This window comes from Nicotiana tabacum, chromosome 11 (assembly GCF_000715075.1).
Source record: "Nicotiana tabacum cultivar K326 chromosome 11, ASM71507v2, whole genome shotgun sequence".
Lineage (NCBI taxonomy): Eukaryota > Viridiplantae > Streptophyta > Magnoliopsida > Solanales > Solanaceae > Nicotiana > Nicotiana tabacum.
Window position 1 is genome coordinate 177,148,141 of NC_134090.1, and position 15,897 is coordinate 177,164,037.

Here is a 15,897-nt window from a genome sequence, read left to right on the forward strand (position 1 = left end):
TACCCGACCGAGGTTAGGCTTGACACTTACTGAGTACCGTTGTGGTGTACTCATGCCCTTTCTGCGCATGTTTATCATGTGTGATCCAGGTACTTCCACTTAGTCTTATCATCCTTGATGCATGGCGCTTCTGTAGAGACTTCGAGGTATATCTTCCGCGTCCGCAGACCGAGGAGTCCCTTTCTATCTTTCTGTAATCGTATAGCCCTTCAGTATTTCCTTTTTGTTAGACATTTCTGGAGCTAGTGCTTCTTATGTATCTCTTAGCTTGTGATTCATGGGGTTCCGGATTTTGGGAAGTGCTAGGTTGATATTCTTGTACTGTTATGTGCCAGGCGGTATCTTAAATACTATTTTATTTTGTTATTTTGGTTTTATATTATTTTCTTTCCGCAAATTATTTCTTTTTCGCATTTGTTAGGCTTATCTAGTCGTAGAGACTAGGTGCCGTCACGATAGTTCACGGAGGGCGAACTGGGGTCGTGACACCTGGAAAACAAGGGACTTCATCTCAAAGTTTAAGCATCAAGCGCCCACCTGGAAAACAAGGAAATTTATTTCATGTCTCTAGTCAGTAGCAGACACCCACCAGGAGAATGAGGGAAGTCATTTCAGAATTCATTTCAAGTTTCAAATCAGAGGTAGCACGAGTTGCTTCAAGAATAAGGTTTTTATCTCGAGGCACGAGGGTTTGAGATGACCAAAGAAGAAGTCTCAATCCAAGAAAAAAAGAAAGAAAAGGAAAAAAGAGGGAAGTGATTCCAAATATAGAAGAAGTCAAGAGCACTACGTGTCCGGTCTTGATCCGAAGAAGCCGTGGAATGTGAGTTGCTCAAGACATGACTGAAGTCACGAGCACTACGTGTCCGGTCTTGATCCGAAGAAGCCGTGGAATAATGAGCCAGCACCTGCAGCTAGCAAGCATCAAAATTCGAATCAGAGTCTTCATAAAGAACCGACCAAGGCTCAAAATCAAGCTTTAGAAGACTCATAGATAGGAATCTTGTAACTCGTAGCTCATAGGCTTAGTTAGTCTTTTTAATCTTGATTTTTGATGTTATAACACGACCGCAGACCGGAACCTCGACGGAACAGCACCTCAATCGGCTCTCCACCTCGGTATACTCCATTACTGTTCCTACTTCTGAACTACACATGGCCTAATTCCTTTATAGCCAAGGATATGTAGGCAGCTCAGATACCAGGGCTCGGTCACATTCTCCTTTCTTTTAGTTTTTGGTCTCTCTAAATAAGGGTCGGGTCAAAAAACCTGTCTCGTCGTTCTTTGTCTGAAAACTCTTCGCGTTTTCAGTCAAAGAGTGGCAGTTGTAGACATGTAATTTTTTAACCCTCCCCAAGATTTCATACATGTTAGCCTAAATATTGAGTTTAGGTTTAATATCGCTATTTTAAATAGTTTTGACTCTTTTTACTTTATTTTATCACAAAAAATAAAAATTATGAAAATACTTTTTATTTTTAAGTTTAAAGTCAAGTATTATATTTATATTTATAGTATTATAACATTTGAAAATACAAAAATAAAAAATCATAATTTTATAGTCATTATTTTAGGAATTAATATTTTTTAATCTAGTAGAGTTAAAGGACCAATTTTAAAGGTAAATTTGGCCATAATCTTGTCCAATTCGGATCTTGCCCATAATAATCCAAGCCAAATACCTATAAAATCTTAGAAATATACTTAAAAACAACCTAATTTCCTGGACATAGGACTAGCCGTTTCTGGAAAAATAGACCCTAGGCATCATCTTCTAAACACCCTAAGACCTAGGAGCAGCTCTAGATCTCTCACGAAAAAACAAAATCAGCCGCAGGACCTCTTTATTCTTCACCTTCTTCTCCATCAGTACCAAACAAACACACACACGCAAGAGACCATCTCTAGCCGTCACCTCTCAACCCCATTCCAACCTCCATAGGCCGCTCAAGAGCCGGAAACCCGTCGGAAAATGACGCCCACCACCTCTGAACCCTAGTCTTGAGTCCCAGCAGCCGCTTAAACTAGTCATCTCTCCCCAAACATCCAATCTCCTTCTTCCTCACCTCACAGCAGTTACCCGCCACCCCCCTTTCCTCAAATCTTCACGAAAAAAGGGGTTTTGAGAGGCGAAAATTCGAAGAGGAGGGAGAAGGAGAAAGGTTTCAAGTGGGATCGTCGCTCGAGGTTCAGGTTCAAAGTTCTTTGTCCAGCTTTCACCGAATCTCTAGAAGTTCGTTCATCTTGTCGCTGCTTGTGTCTTGTTCGAGTTCGAAATTTCGTCGTTTGGCACTATATTATGACTGTGTAATTGCTGAAAATTTCAGCTAATTGAAGCTTTAATTTCAGGTCTGTTTTTCTTTCTTCCTTTTTACTTGTTTTGATATTGAAGTTCAATGTGACTGAATGCCCCGTTTGCTAGGTGAAAAATGCTCTGAATTGCTGATTCGTTTGCTCGGCCAGTGGATTATTAGTTTTGGTTTGTCTATGCTTTATTGCCATTAATCTCGATTAGCTTCGTTTGAACTGATGGCTGAATAGTTAACGTTTCGTTGAGGCCTAGCGGATTCTCCTTTGGACTTAAATCAACTTGAGTTCCTTGTACCTTGAGATTGAATTGACACTTCATTTTTCCCGGATAAACGATCCGAAAGTGAAACTCGCTGTTTTGTTTAATGTCTCTAAATGCTATTCTCCTCATATGTTAATTGAGCTACCAGATTATCTTGTCGTCTCGTTAGAGATAGTTTGGGACATAATCGCATGTTGAAATCAGAAAAAATCAATTTTCTCATGAGATAAGTTGCTTGTTCTTGTTTGCAGACCCGTTCTCTGTGCCGATGTATAGTGAAGCACGCTTTCTGAATGTGGCCTAAGCTAGTTGCATCATCTTTAATACGTTCTTAGTTTATTTTTGCCCCTTTAGAGTAGTCCGCGTATTTGGAGGGTGTCTGATTTGTCTTTGCATTACAGTTCCGCCCATATTCATTGTTGAGATTATATGGATTAGCTTAAACGAGTTTTACAAGCATCATGTAGTAACAATATCTAGGAAATGGCACAGTAGTATTTCAAGGGTGTTTATGTCTTGCATGGCTTATATATATTTTAGCTCAATCTGTTCCTTTCTCTCACAGTGTATACTTAGGATGCAATATTTGTCTAGATGCTTACTACTATTCATATGTGTGTGTTGATCTACAGGTTTTTTATTGAGTGCCCAGAAGTTGGTTATTGTTAATTTTCTAATTTGAACACATTCACTTTCTGTTTTTTTCTACATTTCTTTTGATTGGCTTTTTTTATTTTGTTTGTTTCGTATATTTTGGTTAATTTCTACTAGGTGTCTTTATAACTTTGCTTGGTGATTCATATCTGTTGGCATTTCTTCAAAGTGGTCATTTATTGGGGTTCATGCCTGTTAATTTTTTTGGGGCCGAGGTCCACCGAAACTTTGTTGTTGTTCTTGTTGTTGTATGAATACTCATAATCTTTGGGCCTGAACAATTAATCCCTTCAATAGCTAGCCCGTCTTTTCACAATAGCTAAAATCATACATTTCTTCCACAATAATTTCATATTCATAATTCATGACCTTGCAATAATCTCAAATTAGCTTTTAAGAATAACCATGAACTTTCGTAGTTTTGCTTTAGGCGCATTATAATAGAATTATCATAGCTACGTGTACGGTTCCCGTGACGTAGTTGTGATACATAATTTCCAAATCCGGGGTAAATTTATGTGACCCGGCTCAACAACTAATAATGTTAATAATTTAAACATGTTGTAAATCATGGGTACGGTTCCCGTGACACGATTCGCAATGTATACCAAACAAACAAGTGTACGACAATCGTAACTTGTTCCTTAATAATTTCATAAATATTTAAAACGAGCAAAGGGTAAAAATGCACAATAGGTATAAAACATGTAATCAATCAGAAATTAGGCCAATAATAATAGTTGAGCGACCATGCTAAAACTACGGAACCCGGGAATGCCTAACACCTTCTTCCGGGTTAACAGAATTCCTTACCCGGATTTTTGTGTTCGTAAACCATAAATAAGAGTCAAACTTCCTCGATTCGGGATTTTAAACCAGTGACTTGGGACACCATAAATTATCCCAAGTGGCGACTCTGATTTTGAATAAATAATCTCGTTCATTTTTATCACTTTAATTGAAAAAACTCCCCTATACCCTTTTCGGGGTAAAAAAAAGAGGTGTGACAGCTCAGATTTTTAAATAAAAAGTCATTAGCAATTTCGTAATTAATCTAAAAAATCTGGTAACCCAATTCTTAGTAAACTGACCATAAAATCCTCATACTTGTCCAAAATTCACGGTTCTTTTTGCTATGGCTCCGTTATTACGATATAGATCTAATGCTTTAATTGAAACAAAAATCGGAGCTCATTTGTTTAATGTGGTAGCATTTATGCTTGAATAAACAACGACGAAACATAAGAAAAACGAGTGCAACACAGCCTAGATCTATCCGAAACTCACTCGAGCCCCTAGGGACCTCGTACGTACATACCAACAAGTCCCATAGCATGACACAGACCTACTCAAGGCTTCAAATCACACATAACAATATCGGAACGACAAAACACACCTCAAATCAAACTTAATGAACTTTCGACTTGCAAAAACTAGCGCTAAAACAATCAAATCAACTCGGAATGAACTCAAATTTTGCATGCAACTCCTAATCATCATACGGAGCTACTCATGCTCCCAAACTACCGAGCGAAGTGCAAATGCTCAAAACATCCAATCGGGTCGTTACAGTCCTCCTTATTGAAAGATGAGTGGAGAGAAAATAGGAAAAGTATGTAATTCAATCATATAATTTAAGGCACTAATAATGAATTGTATATAATTTGTAAGTAATCTTTGTTTATGTTGGATAATAAATAAAATTAGGATAATTTTAGTAAATAAGTTTCAAATATTGTATAGGAAGGAAAACAACAACAACGACCAAGTGAAATCCCACCAGTGGGGTCTTGGGAGGGTAATGTGTACGCAGACCTTACCCCTACCCCGAAGAAATAGAGAGGTTGTTTCCGAAAGACCCTCGGCTCAAGAGGACAAAAAGACAAAAGGAGATAAAATCAGTAACACCACAGAAATAATAGGAAAATAGGGAAAATAGGAACGACATGAAATCTTGAAGAAGGATACAAAGCAAAAGCGAAATAGTATCCCTACCAAACTAATCCCACAAAGTTATGACATAAGGCAAGACTCGACTACCTCCTAGCCTACAACCTTAATATTCGACCTCTACGTGTTCCTATCAAGTGTCCTATCCTCGAAAATCTGAAGCCTTGCCATATATCCTGCCTATTCACTTCCCCCCAATACTTCTTAGGCCGCCCCCTACCTCTTCTCGTGCCCTGCACAACTAGCCGTTCGAACCTCCTTACCGGAGCATCTAGGCTTCTCTTCTGAACATGCCCGAACCATCTGAGCCTCGCTTCCCGCATCTTGTCATAAATGGGAGCCACGCATACCTTCTCCCGAATATCATCCTTCATAATCTTATCCATCCTAGTATGCTCGCACATCTACCTCAACATCCTCATTACTGCTACCTTCATCTTCTGGATATGTGACTTCTTAACAGGCCAACACTCAGCCCCATACATCATGGCCGGTCTAACCACCGCTTTATATAACTTACTTTTGAGTATCAGTGGCACTCTCTTGTCGCACAATACTCCAGATGCTAACCTCCACTTCATCCATCCTACCCCAATGCGGTGTGTGACATCCTCGTCGATCTTCCCTCCCCCTGGATAACCGACTCAAGGTACTTGAAGCTGCCTCTACTTGGGATGACCTGTGATTCAAGCCTCACATCCACGCCCATTTTCCCCTGCTCGACGCTGAACTTACACTCCAGGTATTCTGTCTCCATCCAGCTAAGCTTAAAAACCTTAGATTCAAGAGCCTGTCTCCAACCTCCAGCCTCTCGTTAACACCGGCTCGCAACTCATCAATCAGAACTATGTCATCGGCGAATAGAATGCACCATGGCACATCCCCTTAAATGTGGTGTGTTAACGCATCCATTACCAGGGCGAATAAGAACGGACTGAGTGCAAAATCTTGGGGTAACCCCATGACAACAGGAAAATCCTCAGAGTCGCCTCCTACTGTCCTAACCCGAGTCTTTTCCCCATCATACATGTCCTTAATCGTCATAATGTAGGGAACCGACACATCTTTTGCCTCCAAGCTTCTCAGAGAACTTCTCTAGGAACCTTGTCATATGCTTTCTCTAGGTCAATAAACACCATGTGCAGGTCTTTCTTCCTATCTCTGTACTGTTCAACCAACCTCCTAACAAGGAAAAATCATTTAATATATTTAGTTTGACTTGTGAGGAATAATATTGGAAAATTGAGAATAAATTCGGTACCAACCGTCTATAAATATTTTTTTTTGAGCAAACCGTAAATATTATATTAAAAACTACTTAGTGTTTCGACATAACCTTCATAATTTGTGACACTAAGGACACATTGATTGCCTAAGCTTGCTAGGATATTGCAAGCATCATAGGATAAAGATTTAACAAAAATATAGAGATCTTTTTGTTTACTTTCCAAGGCGATTATTTTTAGTTTAAACGATTGAGCGGGTGGCTGATCGGGTTAATTCTACTAAATAAAATAATGAATGCATGGATCAATAGAGGAGGAAAAAATGGATGCATTCAATATTCCTGCATACAATCCATCTCCTGCAGAAGTGATGTATGTTGTTGAGAAAGAAGGATCTTTTGCCATTGATTGCTTGGAAACTTCAGAAATCCCAAGGTATTATTCTTCTGATGAGAAGTATAATATGGTACAAAGTTTTAGATCTGTGGCTGAACCTTTGCTTGTTAGCCATTTTAGTGATGAATTGAATATAGATCAATTCTTCCACTAGAGAGATCATTGCAAATAATTGCATGGAAAAAGAGAAGACTATGTTCATAAATGTCAGTGTTTCCTTGGTTAAAAGAAACTAGGGCAGAGGCGAAGTTATGATTTGTATTATCCGGATCCATAGTTCATTTTTGTTATTGAGTGTGTAAATAAATATTTATACATATTTAATAGATTTTACTTATATAATATGTGATAGCTTTGGTACAACTCATAACTAACTACAACAATAATAACATAAGCACCCGGCATGTACAATAACCAACTCATCAATGCTACACAGTCTTCCCAAAACCCGAATCATCGTGAGTCACAAACTATAGAAGGAAAACTAGTGTCTCTATACATAAGAGTCTAACAAAAGAAGTACAGGAGATAATGGACATATGGGAGAATAAAGGGGACTCTGAGGTATGCGGATACGACAGATATACCTTAAAGTCTCCAACTGTCGCTACTCACTGATGACGCGGTTGGTAAGAAGTACCTAGATCTGCACACAAAAATATGTGCAGAAGAGCAGCATGAGTACACCACAACGGTACCTAGTAAGTTCCAAGCCTAACCTCGATCGAGTAGTGACGAGGTCAGGTCAGGCCCTACTGGTATATATATATTTAAAATAAGATGGAAAAAAATATCACAGTAATATAAAAGACTGAAATTTAACCAGAAAGAAATCATAAAAGGATAACCGTATAGTGTACAGAAATAATCACAGGGGATCTTCCGAGATACCATCTCGTAGTCCCAAAAATAATTGTGCAGGTCTCGGTATATCGTCCCGTATTCCTAAAGTAAATATGCAGGGGGTTCTCCCGGGGCACCGTCCACCAGTCCCAAAAGTAAATGTGCAGGGAGAGATCTCTCGGGATACCATCCCATAGTCCCAAAGTAAATATGCAGGAGGATAATAGCTGTAATACGAAATCCTACATTTTAGACTAAGTATAAGTCAAGGAAGAAGTAGGAAATCCACTAAGCATGCTGCACAGAGTTCAGATAAGCATTTAAGAGACGTAGACATACTATTTTAGGCTAAACAGGATAATTACACATGCTAGTATAACTTAATTAAAGTGAAATAGAATATTACTTAGTGAAAGACGGAGTTTTACAACAATAGCCATGTACACACTCGCCACTTCACGTACACGACGCTCACATATCATAACAGTACCAAATCCTAAGGGGAGTTCCCCCACACAAGGTTAGGCAAGTCATTTACCTCGAACCAAGCTCAATCAATCGGTAACAATGCCTTTTCCACAAATATCCAACTTTGAATGACCCAAATCTCGCCACAAGCAATTACATATCATTAATATAACTCTAATAGACTAATCTAATTAATAAAATCAAGACTTTAATAAGAAATTCGAAAATTGCTTTAAAAAGTCTCCCAGGGGCCACGTCTCGGAATCGGGTAAAAATCACAAAATATGAATACTCATTCATTCACGAGTTCACTTATACAAAAATTATCCAAATCCGATTTTAAAATCCCAATCAAAACCCAAAATCTTAGTTGAAGAACTTGTTCTCATTTTTCTCAATTTTCAACCCAAATTCGAAATCAAATAATGAAATTAATGATAGATTATTGGGATATAACCAAAATCAAGTGTAGAATCATTACCCAATCGATGTCTCTGAAAATCCCTCAAAATCTCATCCAAATCCAAGCTCCCAAACTCAAATTTTGATAAAAATGGCCAAACCCTCATTTTTGAAAACTTATATTCTGTTCAGGTAATTCTTTCTTCGCGAACACGGTCAAACCCTCGCGTTCGCGTTGAACTCGCGTTCGCATAGAACAATTTCCTTGGGGTCCCAGCTGCTCCATTTCCCTTAAGCGAACGCGATGCACCTCACGCGTTCGCGATGCACTGATCATTAGACCTTCACGAACGCGGCCCCATCTTCATGACACGAAGAACAACTTCAGCTGGCCTCCCAGATACCTTACGCGAATGTGAGACCTCTCTCATGAGCGCAATGAAGAAAAGCCTTCCGTTGAGCATTCGAAACATACCCAAGGCCCTCGGGACCTCAACCAATCATAGCAAGAAGTCCTAAAATACCATACGGACTTAGTCGAGCCCTCAAATCACATCAAACAACGCTAAAAATACGAATCACCCTCCAATCCAAACTTAATGAACTTGAAACTTCAAATTTCTACAACCGAAATCGAAACCTATCAAACCATGCTTGATTGACCTCAAATTTTGCACACAAGTCAATTCAACATTACGGAGCTACTCCAACTTCTGGAAATCCAATGCGACCCCGATATCAAAAAGTCCACTACCGGTCAAAATCTCCAAAAATTTGACCTTCGCCATTTCAAGCCTAAATTAGCTACAAACTTCTAAAACACAATCCGGACATGCCCCTAAGTCTAAAATCACCCAATGGAGCTAACAGAACCGACGAAACTCCATTTCGAAGTCGTCTTCACACAGTTCTGACTACGGTCGAAATCCTATAACTTAAGCTTCCGTTTTTGGGACTAAGTGTCCCAAAACACTCCGAAACCACAAACAACACCTCCCAACAAGTTACACAATCAGAAAAAGATACGGGGGAAGCAGTTAATAGGGGATTGGGGCTATTACTCTCAAAACAAGCTACCTGGTCGTTACATCCTCCCCTCTTAAAACAATCGTTCATCCTCGAACGAGCATAGAAACATACCTGAAGTGGTGAAAAGATGAGGATAACGGTTGTGCATATCCTGCTCGATCTACCAAATCGCCTCCTCGACCGGCTGACCCCTCTACTGAACCTTCACTGAAGCAATGTTTTTCGACTTCAGCTTTCGAACCTGCCTATCTAAAATAGCCACTGGCTCCTCAACATAAGATAAATCCTTGTCCAACTGGACTGAGCTAGAATTCAACACGTGAGACGGATCACTGTGATACTTCCGGAGCCTATAAACGTGGGATACCGAATGAACTCCTGCTAGACTAGAGGTAAGGCAAACTCATAAGCAACCTTCCTAACTCGCCGCAACACCTCAAATGGGCCAATGAACCTTGAGATCTGCTTGCCCTTCTTCTCGAATCCTCATAATGCCCTTCATAGGCGAAACCCGGAGAAAGACTCACTCTCCAACCATGAATGCAACATCGCGAACATTCCAATCCACATAACTCTTCTGTCTGGACTGGGCTATACGAAGTCTATCCTGAATCACCTTAACCTTCTCCAAAGCATCATGAACCAAGTTTGTACCCAATAATCTAGCTTCGCCCTGCTCGAACCAACACACTGGAGACGGACACCGCCTGCCATATAAAGACTCATACGATGCCATCTGAATGTTGGACTGATATGTTGTTATAGGCAAACTCTGCAAGTGGCAAGAACTGATCCCAAGAACCTCCAAACTCCATCACACATGCACGAAGCATATCCTCTAGTATCTGAATAGTGCGCTCGGACTGTCTGTCCATCAGTGGGTGAAATACTATGCTCAGCTCCACTCGACTACCTAAATCATGCTATAAGTCCCTCTAGATACCGGCACGCCATGAAACCTGATAATATCGCGGATATAAACTCGAGCCAGCTGCTCGAAAAAATAGGTAGTCATCACAGGAATGAAATGAGCTGACTTGATCAGTCTATCCACAATCACCCAAACTGCATCAAACTTCCGCTGAGTCCGTGGGAGTCCAACAACGAAATATGTAGTGATCCGCTCCCATTTCCTCTCCAGAATCTCTAACTTCTGAAGCAATCCACCCGGCTGTTGATGCTCATACTTCACCTACTGGAAATTTAGGCACCGAGCTACATACTCCACTATATCCTTCTTCATTCTACGCCACCACTAATGTTGTCTCAAGTCCTGATACATCTTCGTGGAACCAGATAAATAGAGTACCGCGAACTGTGAGCCTCCTAGAGAATCAACTCACGTAATCCATCTATATTGGGCACACATAGCCTGCCGTGCATCCTTACTGCACCATCATCTCCAATAGTGACCTCCTTAGCATCACCATACTGAACCGTTTCCTTAAGGACAAGCAGATGGGGGTCATCATACTGACGCTTCCTGATACGATCATAAAGAGAAGACTGAGAGACCACACAAGCCAAAACTCGACTCAGCTCAAAAATATCCAATCTAACAAACTGGTTGGCTAAGGCCTAAACATCCAGTGCCAATGGTCTCTCTACTGTTGGCAAATATGCTAAACTCCCCAAACTCCCCTCCCTGCGACTCATGCATTGGCCACCACATTGGCCTTCTCGGGATGGTATAGAATAGTGATATCATAATCCTTAAGCAGCTCTAACTACCTCCGCTGACGCAAGTTAAGATCTTTCTGCTTGAACAGATGCTGCAAACTCCTATGATCAGTATAAATCTCACAAGGGACACAGTACAACTAGTGCCTCCAAATCTTCAAGGCATGAACAATGGCTGCTAACTCAAGGTCATGGACGAGATAATTCTTTTTCATGCACCTTCAGTTGTCTGGACGCGTAGGCGATCACCCTACAGTCTTGCATCAACACCGCATCGAGTTCAATCTACGACGCATCATAATAAATAGTATAAGACTCTGAACCTGTAGGCAATACTAATACTGGGGCTGTAGTCAAAGTTGTCTTGAGCTTTTGAAAGCTCTCCTCGCACTCATTTGTCCACCTGAACGGAGCACCCTTCTTGGTCAGCCTGGTCATAGGTGCTGTAATAGATGAGAACAACAAATCGACGGTAATACCCCGCCAAACCAAGAAAGCTCCGGATCTCTGTGGTTGAGGACGGTCTGGGCCAACTCTACACTGCTTCCACCTTCTTTGGATCCACCTTGATCCCCTCACTACATGCCCCAAAAATGCCACGGAATCTAACCAAAATTCATATTTTGAGAACTTCGCATATAACTTCTTTCTCTTAAGGTTTGAAGCACAGTCCTCAGGTGTTGCTCGTGCTCCTCTCGACTTTGGGAGTACACCAGAATGTCGTCAATAAACACAATGACGAAAGAGTCAAGATATGGCCGAAATACATTGTGCATCAAATGCATAAATGCTGCTGGGGCGTTGGTCAGCCTAAATGACATCACAAGGAACTCGTAATGACCATACCGAGTCCTGAAAGCAGTCTTTGAGATGTCTGGCTCCCGAATATTCAACTAATGATAGCCTGAACGCAAGTCAATCTTGGAAAACACTCTAGCACCCTGTAACTGATCAAATAAGTCATCAATACGAGGCAAAGGATACATGTTCTTCACTGTAATTTTGTTCAACTGGCAATAATCAATGCACATACGCATAGAACCATCATTTTTCTTCACAAACAAGATATGAGCACCCCAAGGTGACACACTAGGCTGAATGAAGCCCTTATCAAGCAATTCATGTAACTGTTCCTTCAACTCCTTCAACTTAGGAGGAGCCATACGATATGGAGGAATAGAGATCGGCTTAGTGCCCGGCAATAAATCAATACCAAAGTCGATATCTCTGTCGGGTGTCATGCCCGGAAAATCAGCTGGAAACACATCAGAGAAATCCGTCAGCATTGGGACTGACTCAACTGTAAGGGTATCAATACTAACATCTTTCACATAAGCTAGATATGCGTCACACCCCTTCTCAACTATTTGTTGAGCTTTAAGAAATGAAATAACTCTGCTGGAAGTGTAATCTAATGTACCCCTCCACTCTAACCGCGGTAAGCCTGGCATAGCCAGCATCATGGTCTTGGCGTGACAATCAAGAATAGCATAATGGGGCGATAACAAGTCCATGCCCAAGATAATATCAAAATCTACCATACTAAGCAATAACAAATCGACTCTGGTCTCAAAACCACTAATAACAACCAAACACGACTGATACACACGGTCAACAACAATAGAATCTCTCACGGGTGTAGACACATACACAAGAAAACTCATAGAATCATGGGATATGCCCAAATACGAAGTAAAATAAGTTGACACATAGAAATAAGTGTAGCCTAGATCGAATAGAACCGATGCATCTCTGTAACAGATCGGAACAATACCTGTAATGACAGAGTCAGAAGCAACTACCTCTATACGAGCAGGAAGGGCATAGTATCTATCCTGGCCTCCCCCTCTAAGGCGACCTCTACCTCCCTGACCTCCACCTCGAGCTGGCTGAGTAGGTGGAGTGGTAGCTGGTGCTGTAATCATAGCCTGAGGACCCTGGGGAGCACGTTGTGGCTGAGAAGTTTGTGGAGGTGCACCCCTCCTAAGTCAGGGGCAATCCATCACCATATGGCAAGTGTCGCCACACTCAAAACAAGCTCTAGGAGGGCGTGGCTGCCATGGCTGGATCGGGCCAGGTCTGCTGGGCTGACCGCTGGAAACACCCCGTGTAGGGGACACACTAGATACTGGCGGTGCATAATAAGGCTCGTGGGGTTTAGAAGTAGCTGGAATACCACTGGCGGCTGGAAGAGCTGAATGAACGGGGCAACTCACGTAGCCCCTACCATGTCGAACTGTAGCTGGGGCACAAGCACTAGAGTAAGAACCAGTCTCTCGAGACCTCTTGGCCTCTCTCTCCTCTCTCTCTCAAGCAAGCATGCCCTCCACTCTCCTAGCAATATTCACAACCTGCTGATACGAAATATACATCTCTAACTCCCGGTCCATGCTAGTCCTGATGTTGGGATGGAGTCCCTCAATAACACGTCGGACCCTCTCTCGAACTGTAGAAACCAAGGTCGATGCATGTCTAGCCAAATCACTGAAACGAATTGCATACTCTAACACCGTCATAGCACCCTGGCGTAATTGCTCAAACTTGGCATGCCATGCATCTCTGAGGCTCTAGGGAACATGATTTTATACCCCATGTTTTCGTACGTGAAAGTACGCCATAAGTAAATTGATGTAAGTTTGGGAATGAGATTATTTTGAGATTATAAGCATTATGCTATTTCAAACAAGTGATGAATAAATTCGTGAAGGTTAGAGGGTAAGCAAATCGAAGAAAATAAATTTCGTCGAAGTTGGAGATAAAATACAGTCCAAGCTACAATACCACGTATTTATAGACTTGTGCCATACAAGGCACCACACGACCATGATAGTGAGGTGTACAAGGTATGTCAAAAGTGAGTAACATTTTAAGTAATTTGAGATAATTCTTAAATATGTGGATAATTGGGTAGTTAATAATTTTTAGTGGGAGATTAACTAATTAATTCAAATAATTGGATAAGGTTTAATGACCCTTAACATGGCAGCAAGATTGATCAAGTAAATGACTCTTAAATTCTCATAAAATGTTGCAAAATTTGGAGAAGTTTTTGGCCAACTAAGCCACTAAGTGGGGCCCACTCCTAAGGGTTAAGAGAACCTCTCTAACTCATTTTCTAATCTTTACCCATCAAAGAAGGTTTCAGCAAAATATTAAAGACTTTGGTCCCTACTTTCTTTGGTTTCCTAATAGCTTCAAACGTGAGAGGCTCTCTAAAATTCACAAAATTAAAAAGGCTTATGACTACAAAGTGCGGATGAGGCTTCAACAAATTCATACAAGATCCTATTATGTGTGAGATGCAATTCTATGTAAGCACAGTACAATCTTTCTCAGGAATATCATACAGATTTTTTCCTACTTCGATCCGTCGTTACGTGTTGTCGCAATTGATGTATGTTAGAGGGATTGTCAAGAGAATCGGCTCAGGAATGGTAAGACAATCCCTTCTTTTCTTTTGGCATGATCCATACGATACAAATGAAACGAGCAAATGCATAACTTCCATAAAGGACTCTATTCATAGAAATGCTAGAGATGCTTATGTTCTTGACTCCCCATGTGTCCTATTATTCTATCATTTGTTCATGGGTCTCAGAAAATACATAGATTGATAAAGTTTACTTCATGATATTAATCAGAGGCATAATGGTCTTATGACAATTGCAAGAGATTTTATTGACATACTTCTCACGCATTGCATTCATGTACATTGACCCATGACCAGATGGCGTTATATACACACCACCACCTGATCAGCTGGTATACATTGATAATTTACCCATAGTGGCCAAGATGATATGATGTGATGCCCTCAGAGGCTTGATGATGTTATGAACGCATATACCCATGCATGGTATAACATTTATACGCATATGCATGACATTATAAGTATTAAATGATTCACAGAGTTATTCAGACTTACATGTCGAGTCTTTTACTCCATGTTTCTCTCATATCTATTATTTACTAATTTTCATTCCTTACATACTCGGTACATCATTTGTACTGACGTCCCTTTTTGCTTGGGGACACTGCGTTTCATGCCCGCAGGTCCTGATAGATAGGTCGAGAGCCCTCCAAGTAGGCTATTAGCTCAACGGAAGATGTTGGTACGCTCCATTTGCTCCGGAGTTGCTTGTTTGGTCATGATTTAGACGTGTATTCTTTGGTATGGCGGGGCCCTGTCCTGACCTTTATGATAAGTATGTACTCTTAGAGGCTTGTCGATAGATGTCATGTATACAGATACTTGTATGGCCTTGTCGGCTTATATTTAAAGTATATAATGGATCACATTGGCCTTATAGGCCCGTATGTCACAAGTATAAGTTTCTATATCAGGTAGGGTCGTTGTAAGTCGGGTATTCCCTCATGTTTACTCTAGTTATCTCATGACGCGCCTTCTGGCCCACTTATCTATAATGATGTAATAGGAAAGATACGTTATGTTGGTACTCGGTTGAGTAAGGTACCGGGTGCCCGATGGGCCGTGACACATGCTCCCTAAAAAATATATCCGAGAATTGAGTCCATATAAGTGAGGTTGCCTAAGCCGGACTGTCCATCTCATAAGCACGCTACCACTAATAGGCTGCTCCTCTAAGATGAAACATAGTGAAGGAAACCCCACTCGACTCTGCTATGCCCATAGTATGGAGGATACGATGGTACTC

The 15,897-nt window shown here is 40.9% G+C and overlaps 1 long non-coding RNA gene across 1 annotated transcript; it reads left to right on the top strand.

Moving 5' to 3' along the window:
- The first annotated feature begins 1,731 nt into the window (after positions 1–1,731).
- Positions 1,732–15,526, top strand: LOC142166446 (uncharacterized). Its single transcript, XR_012696877.1, has 2 exons — positions 1,732–2,350; positions 15,275–15,526. It is a non-coding gene; the product is annotated as an uncharacterized LOC142166446 (long non-coding RNA).
- The last annotated feature ends 371 nt before the right edge of the window (positions 15,527–15,897 follow it).